Source organism: Brassica napus, chromosome C9 (genome assembly GCF_020379485.1).
Source record: "Brassica napus cultivar Da-Ae chromosome C9, Da-Ae, whole genome shotgun sequence".
Classification (NCBI taxonomy): domain Eukaryota; kingdom Viridiplantae; phylum Streptophyta; class Magnoliopsida; order Brassicales; family Brassicaceae; genus Brassica; species Brassica napus.
Window position 1 is genome coordinate 30702877 of NC_063452.1, and position 15374 is coordinate 30718250.

The 15374-nt window shown below is 39.2% G+C and overlaps 1 pseudogene; it reads left to right on the forward strand.

Moving 5' to 3' along the window:
* The first annotated feature begins 314 nt into the window (after window positions 1-314).
* On the forward strand, window positions 315-12745 carry LOC125593199 (annotated as a pseudogene).
* The last annotated feature ends 2629 nt before the right edge of the window (window positions 12746-15374 follow it).

Consider the following 15374-nt stretch of genomic DNA (forward strand, 5'->3'; position numbering starts at 1 on the left):
CAGTTGTAATGGTCCAAGAGTTACGATTGGTATCCAACAATTGCAATGGTTAACCAAAAGTCATAATGGTTCTTTACCAAAGGTTTTAATCATCAACGGTTGCAATGGTTTATCACCAAAAGTTGCATCGGTTCATCACTAGTAGTTACAATCACAAACAATTGCATTTGTTCATAAACAATTACAATCCTTCACTTTAATGGTTGCAAGGATTCACTTAAATATCCAACAATGCAATCGCATCCATGGGTGCGAATGCATCATCACCGATAAGGTGCAAATGTAACATCAATGAAAGACATGGGGAGGTAGATGTGATTGTTAAAATTTTACATATAAGTAAAAAACTATTGTTAACACAATCTCATTATATTGAGAAAATTGTTAAGTTGTTCAATTGTGAGATTGTTCTCCAATGAAGTCTCCGATGTATGTGAGAGTGAAGCTTGTACCTTATATAGGACAAGAAGTATCACAACTTGAATATTTGAAAGGAACCATAAATTATGGTTTGTTATATGTCAGATTTTCTTCGAGGAGTGCATCGTGAACTAAGAGATGCAAGTGTATCTTGATCCAAGGGGTACAAACGTATCATGATCCAAGGGATGCAAATGGGTCGTGATCCAAGGGATGCGAACGGGTCGTGATCCAAAGGTTGCGAACGTGTCGGGACCCAAAGGGTGCGAACGTGTCGGGACCGAAAGGGTGCGAACGTGTCGGGACCGAAAGGGTGCGAACGTGTCGGGACCGAAAGGGTGCGAACGTGTCGGGACCGAAAGGGTGCGAACGGTTCGGGACCGAAAGGGTGCGAACGGTTAGGGACCGAAAGGGTGCGAACGGTTCGGGACCGAAAGGGTGCGAATGGTTTGGGGTGCGAATGGTTTGGGACCAAAAGGGTTCGAATGTATCGTCACCAAAAGGGTGCGAATGCATCATCACCGATAAGGTGCAAATGTAACATCAATGAAAGACATGGGGAGGTAGATGTGATTGTCAAAATTTTACATATAAATAAAAAACTATTGTTAACACAGTCTCAATATATTGAGAAAGTTGTTAAGTAGTTCAATTGTGAGATTGTTCTCCAATGAAGTCTCCCATGTATGTGAGAGTGAAGCTTGTACCTTATATAGGACAAAAGTATTACAACTTGAATATTTGAAAGGAACCATAAATTATGGTTTGTTATATGTTAGATTTTCTTCGATGGTAGAAGGGTATTTAGATAAAAACTATTGTTAACACAGTCTCAATATATTGAGAAAGTTGTTAAGTAGTTCAATTGTGAGATTGTTCTCCAATGAAGTCTTCCATGTATGTGAGAGTGAAGCTTGTACCTTATATAGGACAAAAGTATTACAACTTGAATATTTGAAAGGAATCATAAATTATGGTTTGTTATATGTTAGATTTTCTTCGATGGTAGAATGGTATTTAGATGCAAGTTTGATTATCAATATAGAAGAACATTCTTCTATTAAGTTGTTGAGTAATTTTGCTTGGGGAGGTGCCATCTCATGGGCTTCCAAGAAGCAAATTTACATGAAAGTTTGACTATTTAATAATATTTTTTAGCATTAGCATATGCCGGTTAATAGGCATATTGGCGAAGGAATTTAATTTAAGAGATTCTATTGTGACCAAAATAGTATCACCAGTTTCTATTTATGATAGTGAAGTAGTCTTGGTTAAGATTTATAATCAAGTGATTAATGGTAAGTCGCGACATCTAGCGTTAGATATAGCGCATTATGTGAGCTGATCACTCACAGGGCGAATACCATAAGGGTTTGTTCGGTCTGAAAGAAATATAGCATATCATTTGAAGAAACGATTAGCTAAACACTTGGTAATTGAGTCTGTTAAAGGGATGAATTTAAAGTCCATTTGAAATCTTTAATGGTGGGATACCCAATTCCTCTCTAATACGACGTTAGAAGTTAAATTCAATGTGGAAAGCCTACACTTAAAGATTGTAGCACATGTATATATATTATCCCAGTGTATGTGCTTGGACCTGCAAGAAAGAGTTAGGTTGAAATTTTATTCTTAATAAATACTTTGAAAAAGTGCATTTGCAGGTGCATGAGTGAAAGTATTTACCTATATGAGTGTGAAGTGATGCCGCTTCAATAAGTTGGTGTTGGACCGAGATTTTGTACAAATCTCTTCCATTAATATTGGGCGTTGATTACTATTATAGATTGGATCAAATATGTTAGTTGTCGACCTCATAGAATAGGTCAAAGCTGAAGATGAGGAGCATGTGTAACAACAAAAGGATGTGTACAGAAAGTCCTAAAAAGACAAGAAAGTTATCTTCACAAGGATCCCACTTTTGGAGCTCACAAGGGCTCACGACCATGAATACAATTGTTCACGATCTACCTATTTAATGAAAGATGATTATGGCTTATTGAGGGATAGAGCGTCATCCACCTGAGACCATATCATTCTTCACTGCCATCCCGATGACGTCTACGTAATGCTCACAACGTCGAGTTCTCTCCACCACAATGAACAAGACACGAGTCCTTGTTCACCAATATTGAACCCTGAGTTCCTAAAGACTTCCCGACCAAACTCAAACGACCTCTCGTCCAAGAAGGTAAGAGATAAACCGACGTCTCTCTCGAGAACCAAAGGAGCCGATGTCAAGCTCGAGACCAGTGAAACCGACATCTCTTTCGAGATGATGATAACCGAACTACGTTTAGACTTGATCCCTTGACGGGTACGTAGGCAGCTTGATCCCGAGTTCAGTCACGATCCTTCCTTCTCCTGATATCTCTACGTTATTCGACCTACGAATATAGTCCATTTTTGACGACTCAGACCTGATTATATCGTTGTGTTCTGAGGATATTGTTGCCCACGTTATTTCTTCCCTAGATTGAACTCCCGATCACTATCAAATTATTAGTGTAGATTTTAGGATCTACATTTTGGCGCCGACTGTGGGGGAAGAGAAACGAAAACATCCTTGCTAGGAACCCGATCTAAGGCTTGTAAGCACGAAAGTGGATCCATCTCATATGGTGTCCAATATCGCGACAAATGAACCATCCCATCACGACGACACCGATCTTACTCGATCGTAACTAGAAATGGAACATGAGACTCAATTCCGACTTAAGCCAAATCGAATCTCTGTTACTGATAAAAATAATTCATCTCGCCGAATTTCACCGATAATACCCTCAAACCGCAGGAGACCGACGATGAGTTCTGATAGCCTGACCTCCCGAGTTCGGGTCCAGTCAAATGATTGCCCAACACGAGAAAGGTTACTAACCGAACAAATGCGTCAAAGCGATTATCAACAGAAGATGGTCTTAGAACAAAGCGCAAAAAAAGACCTTACTACGAATCAAGCAGGAATCCTCAATCAATAGATGATCAAAAGCAAGGAAGAATTTAAAGAGGCCGAAACACAATATCTCGAGCACATTTTGGAATGTGTACAAAAAACAAAGTACGACAGACCCTCGAGAGCTCGATATTTGTATCGAAGAGACGTCTAGAGATCAGAGTTCTCCACTTTCCGAAGAAGAAGAGTACAGGCTCTTAAAAACCACTAATGTGCTCGTTATTTTCTTCACGACATGGTCACATATTTGACCATACCAGAATCTTTCCTCCAGCAAATCAGCTCAACGAGACTTCCTATTGAAGGATGGAGAAAATCGTAAACAAACAGAAATAAATTATTATGATCTTATGATAATGAGGATCTTCATCCACACAAAAAATGATAGTCTTATATTCCCTGTGAATTGGTTTTGACTTCCTCTTTTTATGACGATTACACCATCTCTCTTGGAGCAAAACACCGACAAGGAAACAAGGAATATCTTTACCACCGTTTGATGAAAAGGTGACAAACGAGAATTCATGGACCTCAATGAGCCAAAACCGTAGACATCATTCACTATGATGACTTCTCCACTTCCCAAAGAAGAAGCACGAGCCCCTAAAGACTTCTTTGGTTCAACGAGAGAAACAACACCGAAGGTAACACGTGTCTCTCATTGGATTATAAAATAAAGAAATATCCCATTCCAGCACGTGATTGGTTGGAAGAGAAGGAGAAAAATTTATATCAAGCCTTCAGTACGAACACATTGCCATAGAAGGTTAACGTTTATCAACAAAACTCAAGGAAGGAATATAGTTGTTTCATGTCGATCGGTCTCGCTCGAGACCAATGAAACCAACATCTTGTTCGAGGATATAATTGAAGAAACCGGGAGACTGATGAAGCCAACATCTCGCTCGAGACAATGAAACTGATAAGGCCGACATCTTGCTCGAGACCGATGAAGGGAAACGGTTCGCTCGAGACTGAACTAATGTCTCGCTCAAGACTGATGAAATCGTCCTCCCGACCTGGTGCGATCGATCATTCATTAAACCATGTCTGGCTAGACATGATTATTAACAACAAAACGATTCAGACTATTTGTGGAGGGAAGACACTTGATTCTATGCATGATGCACAAAGTAAAAAACGTGTCCATACTACAACGAGAAACAAATCATATTTTCATTATAACAATGAACAAAGACACGAACTTTCCAAAGAAGAAGAGCCTAAGTCTTAAAGACCATTAGCATGTTCGCCATTCGCTTCACGAGTCAAATACGGTAACGTATTTGGCTAGAATATAATCCTTCATCCGACAAAGCAACTCGACAAAACCAAAAATTGAGAGAAATATTAGCAGAACTATATTACTACCTTGAGAATAAGAATCTTCTTCCACCCTCTTGCCAGACAAGAGCACGAGCTCTCATAAGAAAAGGAAGAACAAGTAAAAAAACCGTCATAATTCTATCACAATGAGATGGGATCACCACTACAATAAGTTTGACGAGAGAGACTTCCCGCAAACGACATCCCAAGGCTGAAGAGCTCGTGAGTTAAAGAGAATTCCCCTCGCTCAGCAAGAGCAGCGACTTTGATGATTACTTCATTCCCACGTAACTGAAACATTATGTTTTTATAATGGTTAAACGCTTCCCCCACCACTCGATTATTCAACGAAAAGAAAACGAGATGCATTTCTTTACTACTCTTCACAAAGAATATGTTCTTCTCTATTCGCTGAAGATAAGAAAGTTACGAAAATGAACTTGCTCATACTGATGAATGAGGGTAAGAGCTCATTTTCATATGATGATATTTACATGAATTCACTGTCTTGCTCGAGACCGATGAAGCTAATATCTTACTCGAGATCGATGAAGAAAGCTTCCGACTCAAGGCGACAAAATTGATGTCTCAATCGAGATGATTATAAATAGAATCATAAGAGACTTGAACCAGGGTTGCTACCCACGCGACATCCATGAACAAAAGCTCACAAGTTGGGCAACCACGACTACAAGCACCCCTCTCTCACCTTCCAGTGAAGAAGAGTTCTCACCGCTCAAGAGAAAACATTAAAAAGATCACCATACTCCTATCATCATGTGATTGTTGGCGTTAAATGATTCTAATTGTTTATAGAAGAAAGATATTCAATAATTGACATTCGCCGCCCGAAAAGCAAACGAGAAGTGGATGTGCGTTATAAACAGATGACCAGGAAACTCTCGTTAGCTAAAGAGAGCCAAATACAGTCATGTGTTCGATGGAAGCGGTTCTCTCCCATTACGAACATAGCGCAACAAGATCTCAAGTTGATGACACACCATTTCGTTACGATCTTCCTACAACATAAGAAAATCTCCGTATTCATTATAATAAGAGCCGAGATCATATTATAACTATGATAGATGAATAAGGGTACAAGTTCTTCTATCACGATCACGATGTCAAACTCGTTAACCAAAACCGACGTACCATTAAAAACCGACGAAGCCGATGGCTTGCTCAGGACCAATGAGGAAAACTTCTCATTGAAGAAAAGGGAACTCAGAGTCATGATTAAAGGCTTCTCCGTTCTACAACCTCGTCACCTCACTTGAAGAACTGGGGGGACAACATCCCGCCAAAGGATAAAAAACCCGGTTATCATCAACCCTTCAACCGTTAGTTTGTTCTAAAGAAAAGAAAAGAGCCGAGAGACTTTTCCAACAAACAGAGGTCGTGAATTAAGACAAAGGTACCACTACGAAGACCAAAGATCAAAGAGAGACACTATTTACAGTCATATCATCTCGATGACTTTTCTTATTTGAGCGCCACCGACGTAACACGGTCGAGCCACGGAGAATCTCTAGGTGCTCCCAAATTTTCCATTTTACGATCCGTACATTTCTAGACCGTAGAAGCATCTCGATAGCACCACGATCCAAATCAAACCACCACAGCCTAAGTCTCAATAGACTGGGCAAAGACTGGATCAGCTAACTCGAACGCGAAAGCCTACCAGTTCGCGCTCCAATCAATTTGACCGACCAAAGGCAACGCAAAAATCCCTCGAGCTATCGAGCTCCCGAAACCCTAATGATGCAGATACGAACTGTATGAAACACATATCCACTATCATTAAGGACATACAGATCTTGCATCCGAGTTAAAAATAAGACAGACTCGACCTCTAACGAGCTCGTGAAACACGAAGGATCGACAAGCCGCCCTCCTCCAATAATGGCATCGAGTTCAATCTCTGATGCAGAAGCTCGAGGAGCCGAAACTGGATCTTGCTCCATGAAAACAATGAGCCATATGTCCAGGAACTTTAGCAGCTCAGTGGCCGAGTTCGACTCTTCAAGAATATCGACCAACACAACTCCCAAAGAGCTGCAGTCACGAAATCATTTCATGTTAAGGAAAACGATAAATCTGGACAAACCACGCAGAAATATTCTAAGATCACATGTTGTCTAAACGATATTTCCAAACAAAAGTAAAGCCGCAAGAGGCAGTAAGCGCGACATGGTCCACGACGGTGTACTATGAGTTGTGCACATATCAAGTTAATAATTCACAGCCGCATCAACTTCTCATCAACTACACAAGGAAAACCTGATCAAACATCCAACACCATTTCTTCTCCGCTAGATCGCAGTCGTTAAAACCAGAACACGTCCATGTCGGTAAACAATTATCTTTAATCTATTTACACATAAATACATTGCATAAGAGAATAGATTCTCGAATTACTTTTACAACCTATATATTATCAAGTTCAAATGACTATTTCGAATCACAAGTTTCATAAATAAACTTATATAACCGCAAAATGTTTTATACATTATTCTCACACTACCAGTAGCTCGAGCTACTATTGGGATTCACTTTTCGGTCTCAATTGGCTCGAAATATCCTTAAACTCTATTTTCAACTTTAAACAAGCTCAAACTCTTAGCGAGTTTTACCACACGGTCTCAAACGACCCAAACTCTGATTATTGTCTGATTTAGGGCTTGTTATTTTCGATCTGGTCTGAGTTGTTGATAGATCTGCTGAATCTCCTTTGTTTATCTGTTCTAAGTTGTTGTTGTTAGATCTGTGTATGTTCCTGCATCATTAATAAAAAAAAAAAAATCCTCATGGATCTGTTTCTGATTGCAAGTTAATTGTTTGTCTTTCTAGAACTTTTCACTGGTTTGCTCTGTTTTTATTTTGTTTTTCAGGTACAGCATGACAGGAAATGAAGAGGAAGGAGTCAGTCCTGCTAATAAACTACTACTGGATGCACTCACTGCTAGAATGGATCAGATGCTGAATACCAGACTAGAAGGTTTCAGACAAGAGCTACAACAGCAGTCTGATGAATTCAGGCAGGGACAGAGGAGAAATAGGAGAAATCATGGACAACCAGAATCATCTCGTCCTGCTCCTCACCAGTCTCATCAGAACCAGAACCATTCTCATCAGGAGGACGAAAGGGAAAGAAGAAGAAGAGAGAAACAGCCTGAGCACTCTCACCATTCCCATCAGGAAGAAGCTGAAAGCTATTATGGTACCAGAAGTTCACCCTCTAACAGCAGTCAGAGAAGGCAGAGACGGGTAAGAGAAGAAAGAAGATATCCAAGAGATGACCTTGCTGGTCTGAAGCTAAAAATCCCATCTTTCCATGGCAAAGCTGATCCCTGATGCATATTTGGAATGGGAAAAGAAGATAGAACTGGTTTTTGACTGCACACACTACACTGAAGTGAAAAGAGTTCAAGTTGCAGCTATTGAGTTCTATGATTATGCTCTAAGTTGGTGGGATCAGTTAGTTACTTCCAGGAGGCGCAATGGAGAGTATCCAGTGGAAACTTGGCAGGAACTGAAGACCATAATGCGCAAAAGATTTGTTCCTAGCCACTACCACAGAGAACTACATCAGAAGCTGAGAAAACTTCAACAGGGCCAACGTTCAGTAGAAGAATATTTTCAGGAGATGGAACTTCTAATGATAAGAGCAGATATTTCAGAAGACAGAGAAGCTACTATGGCCAGATTCTTGGGTGGACTGAATAGAGACATACAAGATCAGATAGAGATGCAACACTATGTGGAGCTAGAGGAAATGTTAGACAAGGCTATCCTGGTTGAACAGCAACTAAAGAGAAAGAATAGTTCCTGATCAGGCTATGGAGTTGGAAGATCTAGCTATCACAAGGAGGATAAACCCAGTTATCAAAGGGAAATCAAGCCTTTTCCAGTAAAGAAAGAAGAAGACAAGCCAAACACTCTCTTCAAGGATAAAGGAAAGACTGAAGCTGTTGGAACAAGAACTAGAGATGTTAAATGCTTCAAATGTCAAGGAAGAGGACACTATGCTAATGAGTGTATTAATAAGAGAGTTATGGTTCTGCTGGAGAGTGGGGAATTTGAATCTACTGATGAGGCGCCAGAATACACAGAAGAAGAAGAATCAGAAGAAGAACCTATAAAAGGAGAGTTGCTGGTTGCTAGAAGATCTCTGAACTTGCAAACAAAGACTGAAGAATTAGAGCAAAGAGAGAACCTGTTTCACACACGCTGTATGGTTCAGGGAAAGCTTTGTAGTCTCATAATTGATGGTGGAAGCTGCACCAACGTGGCTAGTGAGACAATGGTCCAGAAACTTGGTCTGAAGGTTAAGAAGCATCCAAAACCATACAGGCTGCAATGGCTAAATGAAGAAGGAGAAATGAAAGTGACCAATCAAGTAACAGTCCCTATCATCATTGGCATGTATGAAGATGAGATTCTCTGTGATGTCTTACCAATGGAAGCAGGACATATCCTTTTGGGCCGACCTTGGCAATCTGATAGAAGAGTTATACATGATGGTTTCACTAATAAACATTCTTCTGAGTTTAATGGCAGGAAAACAGTGCTGGTGCCCATGACACCTAAAGAAGTCCATCAAGACCAACTACAACTCAAAAACAGAAAGGAAAACAAGGATAAATTAGTAGAAACCAAGAGTAAATCAAACAATTTCTATGCGAAGGCTGGTGATATAAAAAAAATCCTTTATTCTAAACAGCCTGTCTTATTGTTTGTTTATAAAGAAGCTTTCCTTGGCTTGACTGACCTTGCACCGGTGCTTCCGAGTGAGATGACTTCTTTGTTGCAGGAATATCAAGATGTCTTTCCAGAAGACAGTCCCAAGGGTTTACCACCAGTTCGTGGGATTGAGCATCAAATAGACTTTGTTCCTGGTGTAATACTTCCAAACCGACCAGCCTATAGAACCAACCCTGTTGAGACCAAAGAATTGCAAAGGAAGGTTGAGGAACTCATGGAGAAGGGACATATCAGAGAAAGCTTGAGTCCATGTGCTGTTCCTGTGTTGCTTGTGCCTAAGAAAGATGGTAGCTGGAGGATGTGTGTCGATTGCAGAGCCATCAATAATATCACTGTAAAGTATCGACATCCTATTCCTAAATTAGATGACATGCTTGATGAGTTACATGGGTCTTGCATTTTCTCTAAAATTGATCTTAAAAGTGGCTATCACCAGATTAGGATGAAAGAAGGTGATGAATGGAAAACTGCATTTAAAACTAAGCATGGTTTATATGAATGGTTGGTTATGCCATTTGGTTTAACAAATGCACCTAGTACTTTCATGCGCCTAATGAATCATGTTCTTAGAGCTTTCATAGGAGTATTTGTTGTGGTTTATTTTGATGATATCTTAATTTACAGAAAATGTCTAGAAGAATATCTTGAACATCTTGAATCTGTTTTAAGTGTGCTGAGAAAAGAAGAACTATATGCCAACTTGAAGAAGTGTACTTTTTGTACAGATAACTTGGTCTTTCTAGGTTTTGTTGTGAGTGCAGATGGAGTTAAGGTGGACGAGGAGAAAGTAAAAGACATCAGAGACTGGCCAAGTCCAAAGACAGTAGGTGAAGTAAGGAGTTTCCATGGGCTTGCTGGATTTTATAGAAGATTTGTGAAGGATTTCAGCACAATAGCAGCCCCATTAACTGAAGTAATCAAGAAAGATGTTGGATTCAAATGGGGAGAAGCACAAGAAACCGCCTTCCAATGCCTAAAAGAGAAGCTTACTCATTCACCTCTTCTTATACTTCCTGATTTTACTAAAACTTTTGAAATCGAATGTGATGCTTCAGGAATTGGTATTGGTGCTGTATTGATGCAGGATAGAAGGCCTATAGCATACTTCAGTGAAAAGCTTGGTGGAGCAACTCTCAACTATGCAACATATGACAAAGAGTTGTATGCTTTGGTGAGGGCTTTGCAAACATGGCAGCACTATCTATGGCCTAAGGAGTTTGTCATACACACTGATCATGAGTCTCTCAAGTACCTAAAGGGACAAAACAAGCTCAGCAAAAGGCATGCCATATGGGTTGAATTCATTGAGACATTCCCATATGTAATCAAATACAAACAAGGTAAAGAAAACATAGTTGCTGATGCACTATCCAGAAGGTATGTTCTCTTGAATTCTCTTGATGCTAAACTGCTTGGATTTGAACAGCTTAAGGAAATGTATGAAACTGATTTAGATTTTCAGGAAACTTTCAAATCTTGTGAGAAATCAGCTACTGGTCATTATTTTAGGCAGGATGGATATCTCTTTTATGAAAATCGATTATGTGTGTCTAACTGCTCTTTGAGAGATTTGTTTGTTAGAGAAGCTCATGGAGGAGGCTTGATGGGGCATTTTGGAATTGCGAAGACTCTTAAATTTTTGCAGGATCATTTTTATTGGCCACGCATGAAGAGAGATGCGGAGAGGGTTTGTGGGAGGTGTGTCACTTGCAAACAAGCTAAGTCTAAGGTTCAGCCTTATGGTTTGTACACTCCCTTACCTATTCCTACTCATCCTTGGAATGATATTTCTATGGACTTCATTGTTGGATTGCCTAGGACCAGAACATGAAAAGATTCTATATTTGTGGTTGTTGATAGGTTTTCAAAAATGGCTTATTTCATAGCATGTCACAAAACTGATGATGCATTAAATGTAGCCAATCTGTTCTTTAAAGAAGTAGTTCGTTTGCATGAATTGCCTAGGACTATAGTGTCAGATAGAGATACTAAGTTTCTTAGTCATTTCTGAAAAACTCTATGGTCTAAACTTGGAACTAAACTACTATTCTCCACTACATGTCATCCACAGACTGATGGTCAAACTGAGGTAGTTAATAGGGCGACTCTAGGGACACTCCTGCGTGCATTCATTCAAAAGAACTTGAAATCTTGGGTAGAATGTTTGCCACATGCTGAATTTGCTTATAATCATGCCATGCATTCTGCTTCTAAGTTTTCACCATTTGAGATTGTTTATGGGTTTAATCCCATCTCACCTTTGGATCTAATACTACCTTTGAGTGAAAGAGTTAGTGTTGATGGGAAAAAGAAAGTAGAGATGGTGAAACAGATTCATGCTGAAGCTAGAAGGAACTTGGAGGAAAAGACTAAGCAGTATGCTAGACAAGCAAACAAGGGCAGGCGTGAGATGGTCTTTGACGTGGGTGATCAAGTCTGGGTTCATTTGAGGAAGGAGAGGTTTCCAAATGAAAGAAAATCAAAGCTGATGCCAAGAATTGATGGTCCCTTCACAGTCACACACAAAATCAGCAACAATGCCTATAAACTTGATCTGCAAGGTAAGTATGATGTTAGTGATAGTTTCAATGTTTCTGACTTGGCTCCTTTTGTTGCATATGATCCAGATTTGAGGAAAAATCCTTTTCAAGAGGGAGTGGATGATGTGATCATGGGAATGCAACATGAACCTGTTCAAGAAGAGATCAACAGTGAAGATATCTTAGCCATTCCAGAAGTTCCAATGACTCGTGCTAGATCAAAGAAGCTCAAGGAAGCTGTCACTAGAATGCTTAAGTCTATTGAAGATCAAGAAGAATGCCTTTGCCAAGTTTCTAATCATGAAGCCTTCACCTTTATGGAGTTCTCTCCAACAAGCTGATCAACAATTTAGCAATGGCTGTTGTGTGTGCTCTTTTTCCCTAGCTTGGTTTTGTCCCACTGGGTTTTCCAAGTTAGGTTTTTAACGAGGCCACAACTGTCCTTACCATATGCTAATTGTTGGTCCATTTTAGTTATCTAAGTTCTATGATATTTTAAAGTATTTTTATGTTATGTTTTATTTTAAAAACTTGTCTCAGGTTGTCTTTAGGCATGGCGGACAAAGGGGTTACGTTTTTATGTTTCCAAGGACAGCTCCTCACTACAAGAAAACAGCAAGGATTTTGAGGGAAAAAATCGTCGGAATTTCGTCGGAATATCGTTATTCCGACGACATACCGACGAAACAAGTCGTCGGAAATAATTCCGAGGGATTTCCGTATTCCTCGGAATTTCTTCTTTCCTCGGAAATCCCTCGGAATTTTCCGACGGAATTCCGAGGAAACAAACTTTCGAAGAAATTCCGAGGATCACTAGTTTGTCGGAAATGTCCTCGGAATATACCGAGGGAGAACTTCGTCGGGATATTTCCTCGGACGTTCATCGATCGATGCGTTTTTGAACATATATACATCGATCGATAGGAATATACCGACGGACATATTCCTCGGAATATTCCGAGGAACATGTCCCTCGGTATATTCCGAGGAACCGGTTCCTCGGAATATTCCGAGGGAAATGTCCCTCGGTATATACCGAGGGAACAGTTCCTCGGTATATTCCGAGAAACAGGTCCCTCGGTATATTCCGAACGTTTTTTTGTAAACAGATAGATCGATGGATTTATGTCCAAAAACGCATCGATCGATCGAGTAAAAAATATAATTAATTTCCTCGGAATATAAAAAATATTAATTTTTTTAAAAAAATAAAATTTCTGAAATTTAAATTCGAAAATATGAAATTAAAATTAAAATTGAAATCAAATTAATTAATATTCAAAGTTTCACAAATAAAAATAAAACATTCCGAGTTTTTGGGAAAAAAAAAACTACGGGCCTGGCACGTCCGGGAACACCTCGTTCGGGTACATCTTCTGCATCATCTCCATCATTTGCTGGTTCAGCCTCCTCTGTGCCTCGTAGCCCGCCTGTTGAGCCGCCATCTGGGTCTCCAACAAAGATATACGATCATCTTTGTCCTTCAACTGAGCCGTAAGTACTTCTGGATCAACAAAGGGCGGTGGTGCAGAAGAAAGAGGAACCGACCGGGTGCAACAACCCAAACCGACCAAACGTCCCTTCTTCTTTGGAACCGACTGAATAGAAAATAGCCAAATTTACAAATTTAAACCAAGAAATAAATGAATTGAACTTTAAAAAAAAAAGAACTTACGGATTCAACGATTTCGTTGATTCGAAACCGGGACAAGTTGGTCGAAGCCGTAAAAGCGTCATCCTCGGTTTGAAGCTGAGACACTTCGTCTACCACCTGAGTTTGGACCAGGTCGACCACGTCCCTCACAAGACCGTCATCAATCTGGCCGGTCTTCTTGTTGGTATACGCCCTCCTCATTAGGGCGAGATCATCAACCGGCTCGCCATCATTTTCTTCCACCTTGAAAAAAACATAAATTAAAGAAACATTAGAAATTAGAAGAAATGCACAATAAATTAAAATTCTGAAACTCAAATAATTGAAGAAAAAGCGGTTGAACTTACCATGCGATCTCCTAGAGTGGCAATAGATTGAGCACCCAAGTTATGCTTGTAGATGCCCTTCCCTTTACGGCCGCTCCTGCAGTTGGTGGAGTTGGTGGAAGAAGTTTCTTTCGTCTCTTTCTTATCCCAATGCGCACACAACTCCTTCCAGACCGTGTCGTTCATCGACTTTGGGACCTTTTAATAAAAAAAAAAATAGTTTAATAAATTAAAAAATAGTTTAATAAATTAAAAAATTGTTTAATAAATTAAATCGAACCTTATTGATTTCCCACTTCTTCTTCCACTCGTGGATCTGCTTCCCATAGTTGTCCATAACTTTATGGACGAAGTGGTGATAGATAAAAAGCGTCTCATCGGAATTCCAGTTGAACTCTTGCTGAAAAAAAAACACAATTAGTAGAAAATTTATATTAAAGATTAAAAATATAAGTAAAAAATTAGAATACTTACCGCAAACTGACGAAACCACAGAACCTGCTTGTCGGTAGGGAAGTGAGTGAAAGTCGGATGTCCACTGTCGAGGGTCGAGTACATCATACGGTTGATCCATGCGCTGATCCCGTTCCCGGATCGGTTGAACCTAATAAAAAGAATAAACGGTTAATAATGAATCCAAATTTAAAGAAAAAAAAAATGTTTAATTACCATGTTTGACCCCGTCCATGTGGATACGGAGTGAGATACGGAAGATGGTCACGACCGGGCTGTTGAACCAACTCCGCAACACGCATCACTCCCGGAGGACTTGGAGGAACAGGAGCGGATGCAGCAGCGGGAGCGAGAGGAGCAGGAGCGGGTGCAGCGAAGGGGAATCCTGAAAATGGTTGGAATCCTGAGACTGGCTTCCCGTACCACCACGACCACGACGCTGTCGAGGCCGGCTCTGATCATCATGAGACCTGTAAATTAAAAAAATATATTTAATAAAAACAGAAATATATAAATTAATTTTTTTTTTTTTTAAATCCCAAATAATTTAATCACAAAAAAAGATTTATATATATTAAAAATATTTAATAAATATATAAAAATAGTTCTAATAAACAAAAAATAGTTTTAATAAATAAAAATAGTTTAATAATTACAAAAAATAGTTTTAATAATATATATATATATTAAAAATATTTTAAATCCCAAATAATAGTTTTTAATCACAAAAAAGTTTTATAGATATTTAAAATGTTTTGTAAAATCCAAAAAATCGAATTTATATACAAATTTTTTTTTGTAAAATCCAAAAAATCAAATTTATATAGAAAAATCGATTTGTAAAATACAAAATTCGATTTTATAAATACAAAAAAAAAAAAATTATAAAAAAATTCTAAATCAATTCAACAAAACAAATTATTCAACCAAATCATAAT